General features: G+C 35.2%; 1 protein-coding gene across 10 annotated transcripts in view; it reads right to left on the bottom strand.

The window, feature by feature from the left end:
- LRRC4C (leucine rich repeat containing 4C) overlaps window positions 1–12,480 on the bottom strand; it is a 1,238,963-nt gene that overhangs the window by 1,126,215 nt on the left and 100,268 nt on the right. The gene's annotated exons all lie outside the window — the stretch shown is intronic.

Raw genomic sequence — 12,480 nt, 5'->3', positions numbered from 1 at the left:
TATAGCTGCATGATGGGACATCTGGTGAAGAATGATGTCTTTGGCTGGTAAAACTTAGGCTCAGGAATCAGGCAAAACTAAATTTGACTTTCAGCTCTACCACTACTCATGTGACCTCAGGAAATAGGAAATAGTTAATATTTAATTTCTCTGACTGATCTTTATTTCTTTTTCCAATTTAAAATAAGTGCAAAAATAGTATCAGTAAAGTTTGAAGTAAGATTCAATTAGATAATGTTATATATCAAATGCTTATGATAATAATACCTGGCATAAAATAAGCACTCAATAAAGCTATTATTTTTTTTTCCTGCCTGTTTAGCACTGATGCTTTCATAATTGCTGCTAGAAATGTTAAGCTATTTATCTGCTTGGTAAACTATATGAAGATGTGTGTATATGTGCGTATTAGGAGATGTGTATGTGTGTGTGTATACATTCACAAAATTAGGCTACCACATCAAATTACTTATTCCTCTAGTCTACTCTACCCAGCTATGTTTGGTTGGAAACTAACCTTAATTCTAGACAAAGAAAAGAATATATAGAAAGATAATCTGTTTTGATAAAAGGGGATAATAATTTAAATTAAACCAAAACCATATCATTTTGATGTTTGTGCATTACTAGTGTAATCTGAAATATCCTTAATGTAATAATCTAACAGAGAATTTTAAAATTTTAAATAAAATTTAACTTCTGTAGCTTACAAGCCATGTTAATGTGTGCTATTTAATTCACTCTTTAAAATAACCACTCAAATTAAGTTGACTATGGACGTCATGTTCTGAATTGTGTCCCTCCAAAATACATATATTGAAGTACTAACCACTCAGTACCTCAGAATGTGACTGTGTTTGGAGACAGGATCTTTAAAGAAGTAATTAAATTAAAATGAGGTTATTAGGGTGGGTCCTAATCCAAAATAACTGGTGTCTTAATAAGGAGATTAGAACAAGATACAGAGGGAAGGCCATGTGAGGACACTGGAGGAAGACCACCACCTACAAGCCCCGGAGAGAGGCTTCCAAATAAACCAATCCTGCTGACACTTTGATTTTGGACTTTCAGCCTCCAGAATAGTGAGAAAATAATTTCTGTTGTTTAAACCACCCAGACCGTGGTTCTTTGTTATGACATCCCTAGCAAACCAATACAATGCATTATGCCCATTTTAGGGATGAGGCTAATAGAAACTGAGAAACTCATGTGAGTTCCTTGACTTAATACTTAAAAAAATAATAATCTGCTAAGAGCTACAGTCAGAATTTGAATCTGTGCTTACGAGTCTGTGTTCTTTCCACCTTACTATAGTGCTTCTTGAGTAATCCAAAGAGACAGGGATGATGCCTTTAGATGAATAATGCACTGGATGGAGAGGCTTTTGCTGACTAGAAAACAAGTCTCTAGGTCAGCACATAGTCACATAGCCACATATCACATATGTGGTAACAGAGTCATGGCTTTGCATGTCTCCACTTCCACTCCCTTATCTTCACTGCATGATGTGACATGGGGTATCCAAACCTGGATGTAAATCCTATTTCCTGAGATATAATTTAAAAATACCAATCCCAGGGCCTTCACCTAAGACCTGCTAAATTAGAATCTTGGACAAGGCAAAGGAGTGAGTCAAATAAGCCGTATTTTTTAAAGCAAGTTCCAAGACGAGTCTGATATAGACAGCCAAGAAATATTTGGGAAGCCCAGCTATACATAGTGGAAAGACTATGAGTTTTCAATCAGATACAAATAAACTTACATCTTAGCTCTGCATTATAATTTATTTAACAATTCTGAGTTTTAAATTCTTCACATGTGAAATGAATGATAGAAGCCACGGTAGACAATTGTGTATATGTGTATGTTTCCATAGTGTAAATATGTTGCCCTTTTTTAGACTGTTTTCTTTAAACACTAGGTATAGGCTCTGGAACTCTGACTGAGGCTCTACTCTCAGCAGCCTGGCTCATATTTGATCCCTGAATGTTGGCAATACTGGCCACAGAGAGCATCCAAAGGCCTCCCTGCCATATGGATTCCCAGTTATCCAAGCTTTCAGTTTCACATTTGCCTTAATGATTCATGATCCCTCTTTCAGAAGGTTATCAGCCCCGGAAGAAAATTATCCCAGTAGGACATTCAGATTCTTACGCAAACCAGATTTCGGGACCAATAGCTATTATTTTCCCTTAGTTTGCAGCCAAAATGTGCCAAGTCATTTGCCAAAGTGCTTGGGAAATTATTTTCAATGTGAGGAGCCAAATCCTCATATTGAGTTAGCATTTCATCTATTTCTGGTAGAAATTTCTCAGGGTACTCAGATCCCAGGCTTTAAACCATAGTAGATATCTAAGCACTAGTCATGGCAAGTTTCTTCCCCTTTGCTCCAGAGATTTGAAAGCCAGAATCAGGTAGACAATCTTACACTCCAATAAATTGCCAAGCAAACAGAATGAGATTCACCCATTATTCTTTCTGTCACTCTATCCAGAACAAACTCCAATCTGTTTGCCTTTCAGTTCTTTCTAAAACTTTCCTTTCCCTCAGCTTCCCTTTGTACCATCCTTTTCACCCTCATAAGAGTTTAACAGAACACGTGCTTGGAGAAAAATCTCATAAAATGACCAGACATTCAGCATCTCTTTTTAACAAATCCTTTCCAAGGCACAAGAGATCAAGAACCAGAATAAATGAGTCCTTCTCCACCAAACTAAGTTAGGTGATGGTGTTTTCTCTAAACTGAATGAGCCCAAGGTTCTAAATAACACCTTGGGAATGATATTTTCAGCTGAGGCTCTGAACACTTTATACTGTGATGAATCGTTATCCAGTGTTGGTCTGCCAACAGTCATGAATGGCCATGCCAGTGAAACATATGGAAAATCCCCTCTACCTTAGAGCAGAGGTAGTCCATCCAAAATTCCTTGTGGGGACCAAAGAATGCAAAGAAGTAAGGGATTCTTAGAGACTGTTTTATATTTATTTGGCTGCTGGGTGATAAAGCTCCACAGCACTTTTAGGCTTTATAAGCCATCCTTTTTCCATCATCTGTTTCTGGAGGCTTTTTTTTTTTCTGCATTCTAAATATCTATTGTAAGAAACCATATGTAGGCAGACCTGTTAAGCCTGAGCTTTCTTAGCAGGGAATTTGACTATTTTTAAAAGGATGTCTTCTTATTCTCTATTCCCACATACATTTTTCTCCAAAGAAGTCACGTGAATGTAAAACATCCCCTCCTACAGAACTTTAGGTCATTTTTGTTTAAGAAATATTAGTTGAGCACCAATTATATGCTAAGCAAAAATCTAAGCACTGAATACAAGATGATAAGTAAACTCTTTTCCTTATAGAATTTGCACTCTGGTGAAAGGAAAATTCATAGGAAAAAAAAGATAATTTTAGTAAAATGTAGGAGCTTAGAGTTTTACACAGTGTTGTAGAAGTATAGGATAAGAACATTAAGCTCAACCTGGTGTGGGAGTGAGTGGGTATGAAAAGATGTTAGAAGTATCAACCGAGATCAAAGTTAATTTATCAAGATATTTAAAATAGGGTGCGGCTAGGGGATGGGGAACATGATCTGGAGGTGACAGGATGGGGGCAGGATTCAAGGTAGACCGTTAAACACATTAGTCTTGGGAATTGTTGACACACCGTTGATATGAGAAGAGAGTGGTAGATGATGTGGTTGAAGAGGAAGGAAACTTCTGAGTCATGGAGTGGTGAGATGCTGGCATAAGGAGCTTAGATGCCTTCCTAGAAATGATGAACACTCAGAGAAAATTTCAAAGTGGGAGAGTGACATAATCCCATTTGCGTTTTTGATGGTCTACTCTTCAAATAATATGGAGGATGGATTTGCAAAGGGAGAAGGACTGGGTGCAAGGAGACTAATTAGGAAGCTTTTGTGAAACTTTCAGTGAGAGCGGATGAAGATTTCAACTCTCAATAGAGATGTAAACATATAGAAAACACGTTCTGAATTATTCAACAAATAGTTTTTTTTTTCCCGCAGTCAGTCATTCCTCAATGCAAGTCACTAAGAAGGAAAAGCATCTCTATAGATTTACTACATGTGTTAAAATAGGAAACACTTCTTTGAATGTACATATAAAAACTTCATCTGGTATAATTTTTAGTAAGACTGCCTAGATAACTCCACGTTGTTTCAATTATAACAGATAAGAACAAATTTTTTTGGGGCAATTTGCCCGCTGCTGTCCCTTCTTCTATTAGCTTATATTAGATAGAGCAAAGAATGTCAGCTTTACTACTCATTTACTAAAATGTTTGTGCTTGTTCTTGACCCTGATGGAACTTGCCTTGCTAAGAAAGATGAATATTTCCCTGCCAGCTAAAAAAATAAATAAAACTTAAAATAAAACCTATTTTCACTATATATAGTTTTTCAAAAGTTTCTCACCCTCTTTGATATATTAAATTTATCTTACCTACCACCATCATCTTATTTCAAGCCCTGAAATCTGGGCAGGGATCATGTCATATTAACAATCACTCTTGGGAATGGTTGCTGATAAAATGTCCAAAACAATTTATTACATTTGATTCAGCTGCTATGCTATTTTGGAAACTCTTTCTTAGACCTACAGGAAGATAGATTTAGGCACAAAATAAAATTTTCCAAAATCTTCAAATATGGGGATTCTGATTTTCCTTATATTATGAAGCCAGATTCCAATGTCTAAAGACACAGAGAAACCAGGTATTGATTCTATTGAAAAACAGAGTGAGTGAAAGACAGGTTTTGTATGCTGGAAGTAAAATCCATGTTTTTGATATGTGGAAATTCACCCTGCATCTCAATAGTGTGATACTAATCTTGAGGTTAGTTGAGAAAAGACAACCCAACCAAAAGGAAAGAAAACGTAGTATCTCCTGCCTTCCAAATCATCAGATTATCAAATCAGGATAATTCCTGTCATTACAGATTACTGAAACTGAATCCTCTTCAAAGAGATTTTTCTAAACTAATAAAGCATAAACAGTTATATTTATGAGAAAAAACACACCAAGAACATATCAGAATTTTGCTGAGCTCCTGTACACTCAAGCTCTTTCAAAGACCTTGATGGCTAAGCCGGATGTAGTTAACTCCTGCCATACTGATTTCTAAGAAAACAGAGATAGAAACTGATTAGAGTTTGCATGCCTGACTGGGACAGGTTGGAATTGCTGTATTTGGTTTGTGCAAAAGGAGAGGTAACAAGTAACAGTGAATGAAGAGAATAACATGTATTGAGCTCCTGCTGTAAATGTTGTGTTATTTAATCCCCACTACAAACATCTGAGACAATGACTATTTGAGTATAATTTTGCCCTTTGAACTATGAAAAAACTAAAAGCTAGTGAGATCCATAACATATTCCATGTCATATATTGTTAATACACGCATTTTGAATCAGTCTTCTTAATTCAGCAAGTTATTTCAGAAACAGGATTGTTTGGTGTATCCTGTTTGACAGGGCTAGTTTTGACAACTAGGCCTTTTAATATTACCCAAACTACAAACTATTAAACTTTAAAGTTCATAAAAAAATTACTGTGAAGTTGGAGAAACGTTATTCTTACCCATTTCTGAGTGTAACCCCATCTCAGGTACCCACTGTACTCAGGACATCCAGCCCTAAGGTAAATTTGGGCTAGTGTAGGGTTGGAGAATACGATAGGTAGTCAAATAGACTGGAGTGAAAAATACGTGTGGTTTGTTTGTAAGAGGGCACCTATAAAGAAGTCATGGACTCACACATTTACAAATCCAATATATTTATATCTAATATATTCCAGAGAGAATCACAAATCACTCTAAGTAAATTTTTCATTCTCTGAAAAACTAACTGTAACTTAATGGCCTATATCTCAAATGAATTTAATCATTAAACAGATTTAGCTATTTAGTAATAAGGCTTATTCTGGTTTTTTATTTTAAAAAATCTAGAGGAAAATATACCTTTTCCTTTTTGTAGAGTTATGATTATGCTAACTCATTATCCATTTAACAAATATTTCAAAAGCTTTAAGTTCTTTTCTCTGGGCCAACCATCTTGCCTGGGGGATAGATATAAGACATCTGGAGTGACTCAAGTCTATATGGACCATAATATAACCTCTTGGGCTGCGATCCACACTGCACAGTAAATCCCCAATTAAATATTTCACCAATTTTTCAGCAATTTTAGTGGCATACATATACCTGTTATATTAAAATTTCTTTGGACTCATATTTTTCAAAAGGAATGAAATTAATTTAATTGTACGTATTACATATACATACACAAACATATTTCTTATAATATATTTGTATATACATCTAAATGTAGTGCATTCTTTTATGAAATATCAAATGATTAAATCATTAAGAAATCCTTAGTTTAGAACATTGATATTCCTCCTAATTTTGGTGAGGATTAAGGATATAGAAAGGGTCAGGGTTTTCTGTGCTTTGCATTATTAGTTATAAAACAAAGATTTTGCATTTTTATATGGTTGCATCTATATAGCTATATCAAAATAATGTTATTTCTTGTCAGGTTGCAATCTAGGACTTGAATCCAGGGATCCAAATGCCCATGATCTTTTCACTGTGCGAGGTTCCAAAGTGCAGAAATATAAAAATAATGACAGTCTAAACTCCTTTTACAAAACTCAGGACACAAACTTATAGGATCAATGAAAATGTACAAGCAGTAGCAGGCATTTATCAGGATCATGGATTAGGATCTTAGTTCAAACAAATAAATAGTCAGTACTTCATTAAATGTGTAAATATATTTCTACTTGATACTCATTTATTATACTATTGCCCAATATTTGCTAAAACATTGTTTTTGAGTGTTGGATAATAGCAAACTGTGTGTCTATTAGTTTAAAAAATAATTGAAAAATGAACATGTGTATGTACTTATTTTTTATCACACTATCAGTTAGATAAAATATTGTACATGTGTAACATGTACAATATTTTGCTCACTATGTCAGTTAGAAGCCATATTCAATATCATGGCATTAACCTCCTTTTGCCTGTAGTCCAATCTTATAACCCCAGCATTTTTCATCTGAAGTAGTCAAGGCAGAATGTTAATAGCATCAACTGGATCCCTTGTTTATCTACGTAATCTTGACGACTTCCTTGAGCCTTCCAGACTTTGGATTTGAACTGCTCTGAACCATCTGTATGGCCCTCCTTAATTAATGGTATTCCTTGGAGCCAGCAGCTAATATACCTGTTTGGGATTGCTATTTTTAGTCTCATGTTCCCTTCTATTGTGTTATCCTTTACTTGAGCAATCTTCAGTATCACCAGATGCACCAGAATAATCGCACTATGAAATATTATGAGCCCATGTTTTATAATCTTATGTCAGATGTGAGGATCTACTGGTTTTATGCATATTATTCTGGAGAAGAAAATAAAGCAATAAACATTTATTTAATAGGGTTGAAAAAAATCTTACCCCACATGTTTAACTGAATATACTCATGCCATAGATTTAACTTATAGGCCATTAAGAGACATTAAAGGGATAGAGGAACAAGTTAAATGACACCAAGAAGAAATAATTATATAAACTTAGAAGATGGAAGACAATTAATCTCAAGAAGAAAAGAAAAAAGGAAGACTGTTCCAGATTAATGAAGACAGGACATAACTAAATGCAATGTGTAGACATTTTTTGGATCCTAGTTCAAACAAACCAGCACCAAAATACATTGTGGAGATACCTAGAGGGAATTGAATATGGACAGGGCATTAGATGATTTTGAGAAATTATTATTAATTTTTGTTTTGGGATAATATTATTGCAATTACTTAGGAAAATGTTTTTATTTTGAGAGATTCAAATGGAAATACTTAGGATTAAAATAGTTTGATATATGTAGTTTACTTTAAAATAGTTCAAGAAAGCAATTAGTGAAGAAAAAATAGTGAATAGCAAAAATTGCTAGGAGGTGATGGGGTATTTATATCTACTATTATTCTATATATTAGCACCTTTTCATAATTAAATAGAAGAAAATAAGAAAAATCCTAATGCCAGTGAAATGAGGAATTATGACATACACAAATTCCTATCACCAGCGATGGTTCTGTTTGGGATTGGAGGAGATATATATTTGATAGACACACCATCTTTAGACTGAACTATTGTGACTAGATATAGAATGGGGTACTTGGGAATGCAGAAGAGTGCAGTTCAAGGCTAAGATATAAGGCTAAGGTATACAAACCATCAGGAGAATCACTTACTATGCTGAATCTTAAGGCCAATATTCAGTTTCACCCATCCATTCATATTCATACAACAAACATTTGAGAGACATGCTTCATATACATCTAGCATGATATAAATATTAGGATGACACAGTTACTGCCTGTGTCTCCTAACTGCCCAGATCAGGAGGGCAGAAAGACAGTCAAACTGATACACCACAATTCTACACAAGTTTGAAATGAATAGCTATGACGGCAGAGGAGAGGGAGTAATTAGTTTTGCCTGCATGTCTGTGGTATCTTATGAATTTATCATTTGAGAGGGAAGAAACATCCTAGGCAGAGAGAATAATAAATAAAAATACCTCCAGATGAGCAAGGTGATTTCAAGACTATTAGGAAATTTAGTATGGGGTTTGGACAGAACTTTTAAGAGATGATGTTGAATAGGAAAGTTTGGATCAGACTGTGAAGTCTTTTGCATGTCAGATTGAGGAATAATCTACAATTTGAAATTTTATTTTAATGTAATATTCCAAACTATATCAGATGACATAGAAATCTAACAATAAGATTAGCGTTCATTTTATTTGTGTAAAATTTTCTCCTCCAAGAAATTTACTCTGTAGAGAAAGAAAATAAAAATTGTAAACTCTAAAAAAGGACTGCATTCCCAGGAGAATTATAATATAAACACCCATTGCACTGTTCTTTCAGGTCTTCCTCTTTGGCCACAGGGGAGTGAATTTGCTAAGAATATGTCACTTTGCCATCCTGGCTTCTCTGCACAAATTGAGGCTTTCTGGTAGAAGAAAGGAATAACAGGTGTGCAATTCCTTGTAGCCTTACAGATTGTACAAATGTCTACACATGGGGCTGACAGGTTAACCAAAGAAGGTGACACACAGGTCTCAGTTCTACAAAAATAGATACTCTCGAACTAATGACCAGACTGTAAATGCTGGCCCCGGGAAATAATTATCTCCAATAGGAATAATGATCATATAATTTGATAATGGCTCAAAATTGGGTATACTTAAAATGATCCACAATAACGGTAACATAAATTACTATATCCATAAAAGAGCAGATTACCTAGACTCTAACGAATATTTGTAAAGTATTATTAGCAATGTAAAAAATGCTAATTGTACATTTTAAAATATTTAAATATGTGTATATAGTATACAACATCCACATACATATACACAGAAAAAGTCATACACATATTATAAACAAATTAATAAAAATATTGTTTCATTTAAGTAGTGGGATTATGAGTGATTTAAATATTCTTCTTATACGGTTCTATAATTTACATTTTTCTAATAGATAAACATAGATAGATATTTAGATAGATATTTAGATAGACAGACATATCACTGGTCTTAAGGGATAATGGAGATAAAAGGTAGAACAGAAGCAATTAATTTTCAATGAAAAAATATTATGGAAGGTGGGACTTCAATTAGTAAAATGGGTTAAATCTCCTACTCCAATTTTCTGAATTCTGAACTGTTCTCTCAATCGCAGATTTGTCTAGGGGGCCACAGTCCAAAATATGCTCATGTGATATCTGCAGTTACCCAGGAGAATGAAGTTTTTGCTTACCTCCACGATTTATGGGCCATGAGGGTTTCTGGAAAAGTATATGCAAAATGATGTTCTCTTCAATTAATAGCCCATTAAGTTCTCCTCCTTTTCTTCCTTTCATTCTTCCAACCAATATTTATTAACAATTGTTGTGTGTCCAGCACTAGGCTAAGGTCCACAGTTAAACTGATAACAAGAGATACAAAGCCATCCACACACACACAAAGGGAGCTTCCAGTCGCCTTGACCACTAACAACAGGTTATCTTTCTCAAGACCAAATATTTCAATTATGTAATAAACAGCCTGAGACGTAGTGAAGACAGAATGCTTCTGTGTTTACATTAGCAGTTACATGGGTAGCACCGCCATCGCCTTGTCATATTTCTCAAGAGGGACATGAAGAGGAGGTAGATAAGTAAGCTTGTTGCTCAACATTTTCAAATCCATTTCTTTTCCATGGCAGGGTCTAGCATCATTCAAAAGGACAGACAGAACGGAATTCTCAGGAATAAGTGTCAGAAAGCAGAATTTCTCAACTTAGAGTGCAAAGGTTAGGTGATTTCTTCCAATACACAGTACTGAGATTGGCACTTGTCAGAGCCATCTGGAAAGTCCTGACATTTCTGACCGACTGTGGTGTCTTATGCTCCGGTGTGGCCTGCTGGGAGCCCACCATCTATTACAGTCCAGGTCTGTTGTCTCTCCTGCCACTCAGTGGCTTTACCATAGTAGCACTTTTCAGCTTTTCATCATCTGAGAGCACCCTACCCACAGTCAAGGCAAAATTGGATATGTCAAGAGGCAACTGTCCTCTTGAACTGTGGAGTAACCCCTTCTATTAAATGTTAGTTGGGTTAATATTGAGGCTCTCTGTTAATGTTTAATTGCACATTATTGCTTCCACCAGAAGAAGAGCATCAAGGAGGGAAAAACAATTGCCTGAGGTGAATCTCCCTTGGATCTGAAGAAAGGTATTTAATTACCAGTAGGCAATTTATATTAAAATGAGAGTAGGGCAGCAATACAAAAAGCAGTAAGCGAAGAGGTGGGGTAAGGGACAAAAGTCCAGGAAGACTTTAATCTAAAAGAGGCAGTTGCCACATTCTACTAAGAGATAAAGAACTGGGCAATGAAGAAAGAGGCAATCCTGGGCCCAAAGTGCCCTGAGGAATGAGAAGTTTTTCAATGCAAATTGTTTTCTTTCCATTTCACTTTCCTTTCTTTGGCCTCTGAAGACTAAAAGGCCAGTGGTACTGAAAATAGCTCTATTCCACAAAGTATTGCATTAATTTTGTGATTTCTAAGGCCTTCTCTTTTAGAAAACCTGTCCTAAAAGCAGCATTTATTTTTACAGGTGAAGAGCAGAATTTACAGAACTATTTGTTTCTTAAGACTATGTAACTTGTGGAGCCAGCTCTGATAAAAGTGCATGTGGGGTAACTAAGCGCAAGTTTGGGGGTAACTAAGGATTTATCCCTTTAAGACCTCAGACCAAAAAAGAACAGAAAATTTAGATACAAATATTTCAAACATGTATTAAACATTTCCTTGGATTTCAAGTTATACTAAATACAATTTAACCTTTTAAATTGTTATTATGAAGATAAATGATTTCACTGAGTTGCAAACACAACTAGCCTAAGAGCTATTCCCAATAACCAAGGCACTAATTTCTAGCTTAAAAATTAAATTAGAAATATTTATTTTCCTAAATTAAAGTAAAAAAATCAGTTATACTCCTAAAAGTCAGTATTTCTGTACACCAAGACTCTTAGGAATAGAGATAATATAAGAAAGAAGGTTAACAGGAAGATTGTTTTTTATCATATTGCCTTTGCTTTCTTTTCCTTATTTTTTCAATGCATTCCTTTCTCTACATTTCCTTCTGTATACCTCACTGTCTTGTATATACACACACACACACTCGCACACACGCATTAACACATACACTTGAACTGCATTCCCCAAAGTGGTGGGACCCTGTACCTAGGAGGTTTCTACTAGAACAATGAGGAGAAGAAAGAATTATTATCTGACTGGGGCTCACCTCTTTTGGATTAGTAACTCCCAAGTAACTTGTCACTTGCACTGTAGTTAAATATAGCCTGCATATGGTTCAAAACATCTGTGATTTTACATCCATGCATAAATTATTTTGTACAGTGCAGTTACTGCAGAAAGTACCCTCCCATCACCATGGTTACCAATCCTTCCTGTAGAGCTCTGTATTCCCATGTACTGTGAGTACAATCACAGAGTGAGTGGTAGAAGTAAAATTCACAGTTACAATTTCTTAAGCCAACATAATAGTGTCCAGTGGTACTGGTAATTACCAGGAAGTTAGCAGTTGAAGAGGATTGATTGCCTTTGATTTCCTCAGAAATGCTTTAACATTGGGCATAAGATAAGCATTTTGTATAAATCATACAGAAAAAGGTTAAAATAAATAAAATAGCTACATTACTGATGAGTGGTTACAGGTCCTTTCATTAGACTTAAGTCCACATAAGACCATTGTTCATAGCTTTCGATGTTCAAGTCTATCTCAAAAATTAATAAGATGCATGGTCACTTTCTTTTGGAATTGTTTCCTGACGTTCCTGCCTCAGAGTCCCTGGCCTGGGTACATACAAGTAGAGATATAAAACTAA

The sequence above is a fragment of the Balaenoptera borealis genome (assembly GCF_965194805.1).
Source record: "Balaenoptera borealis genome assembly, chromosome: 11".
Taxonomy (NCBI): domain Eukaryota; kingdom Metazoa; phylum Chordata; class Mammalia; order Artiodactyla; family Balaenopteridae; genus Balaenoptera; species Balaenoptera borealis.
The sequence above is the reverse complement of the archived record's forward strand: the minus strand, read 5'-3'. Positions and strand labels throughout refer to the sequence as shown.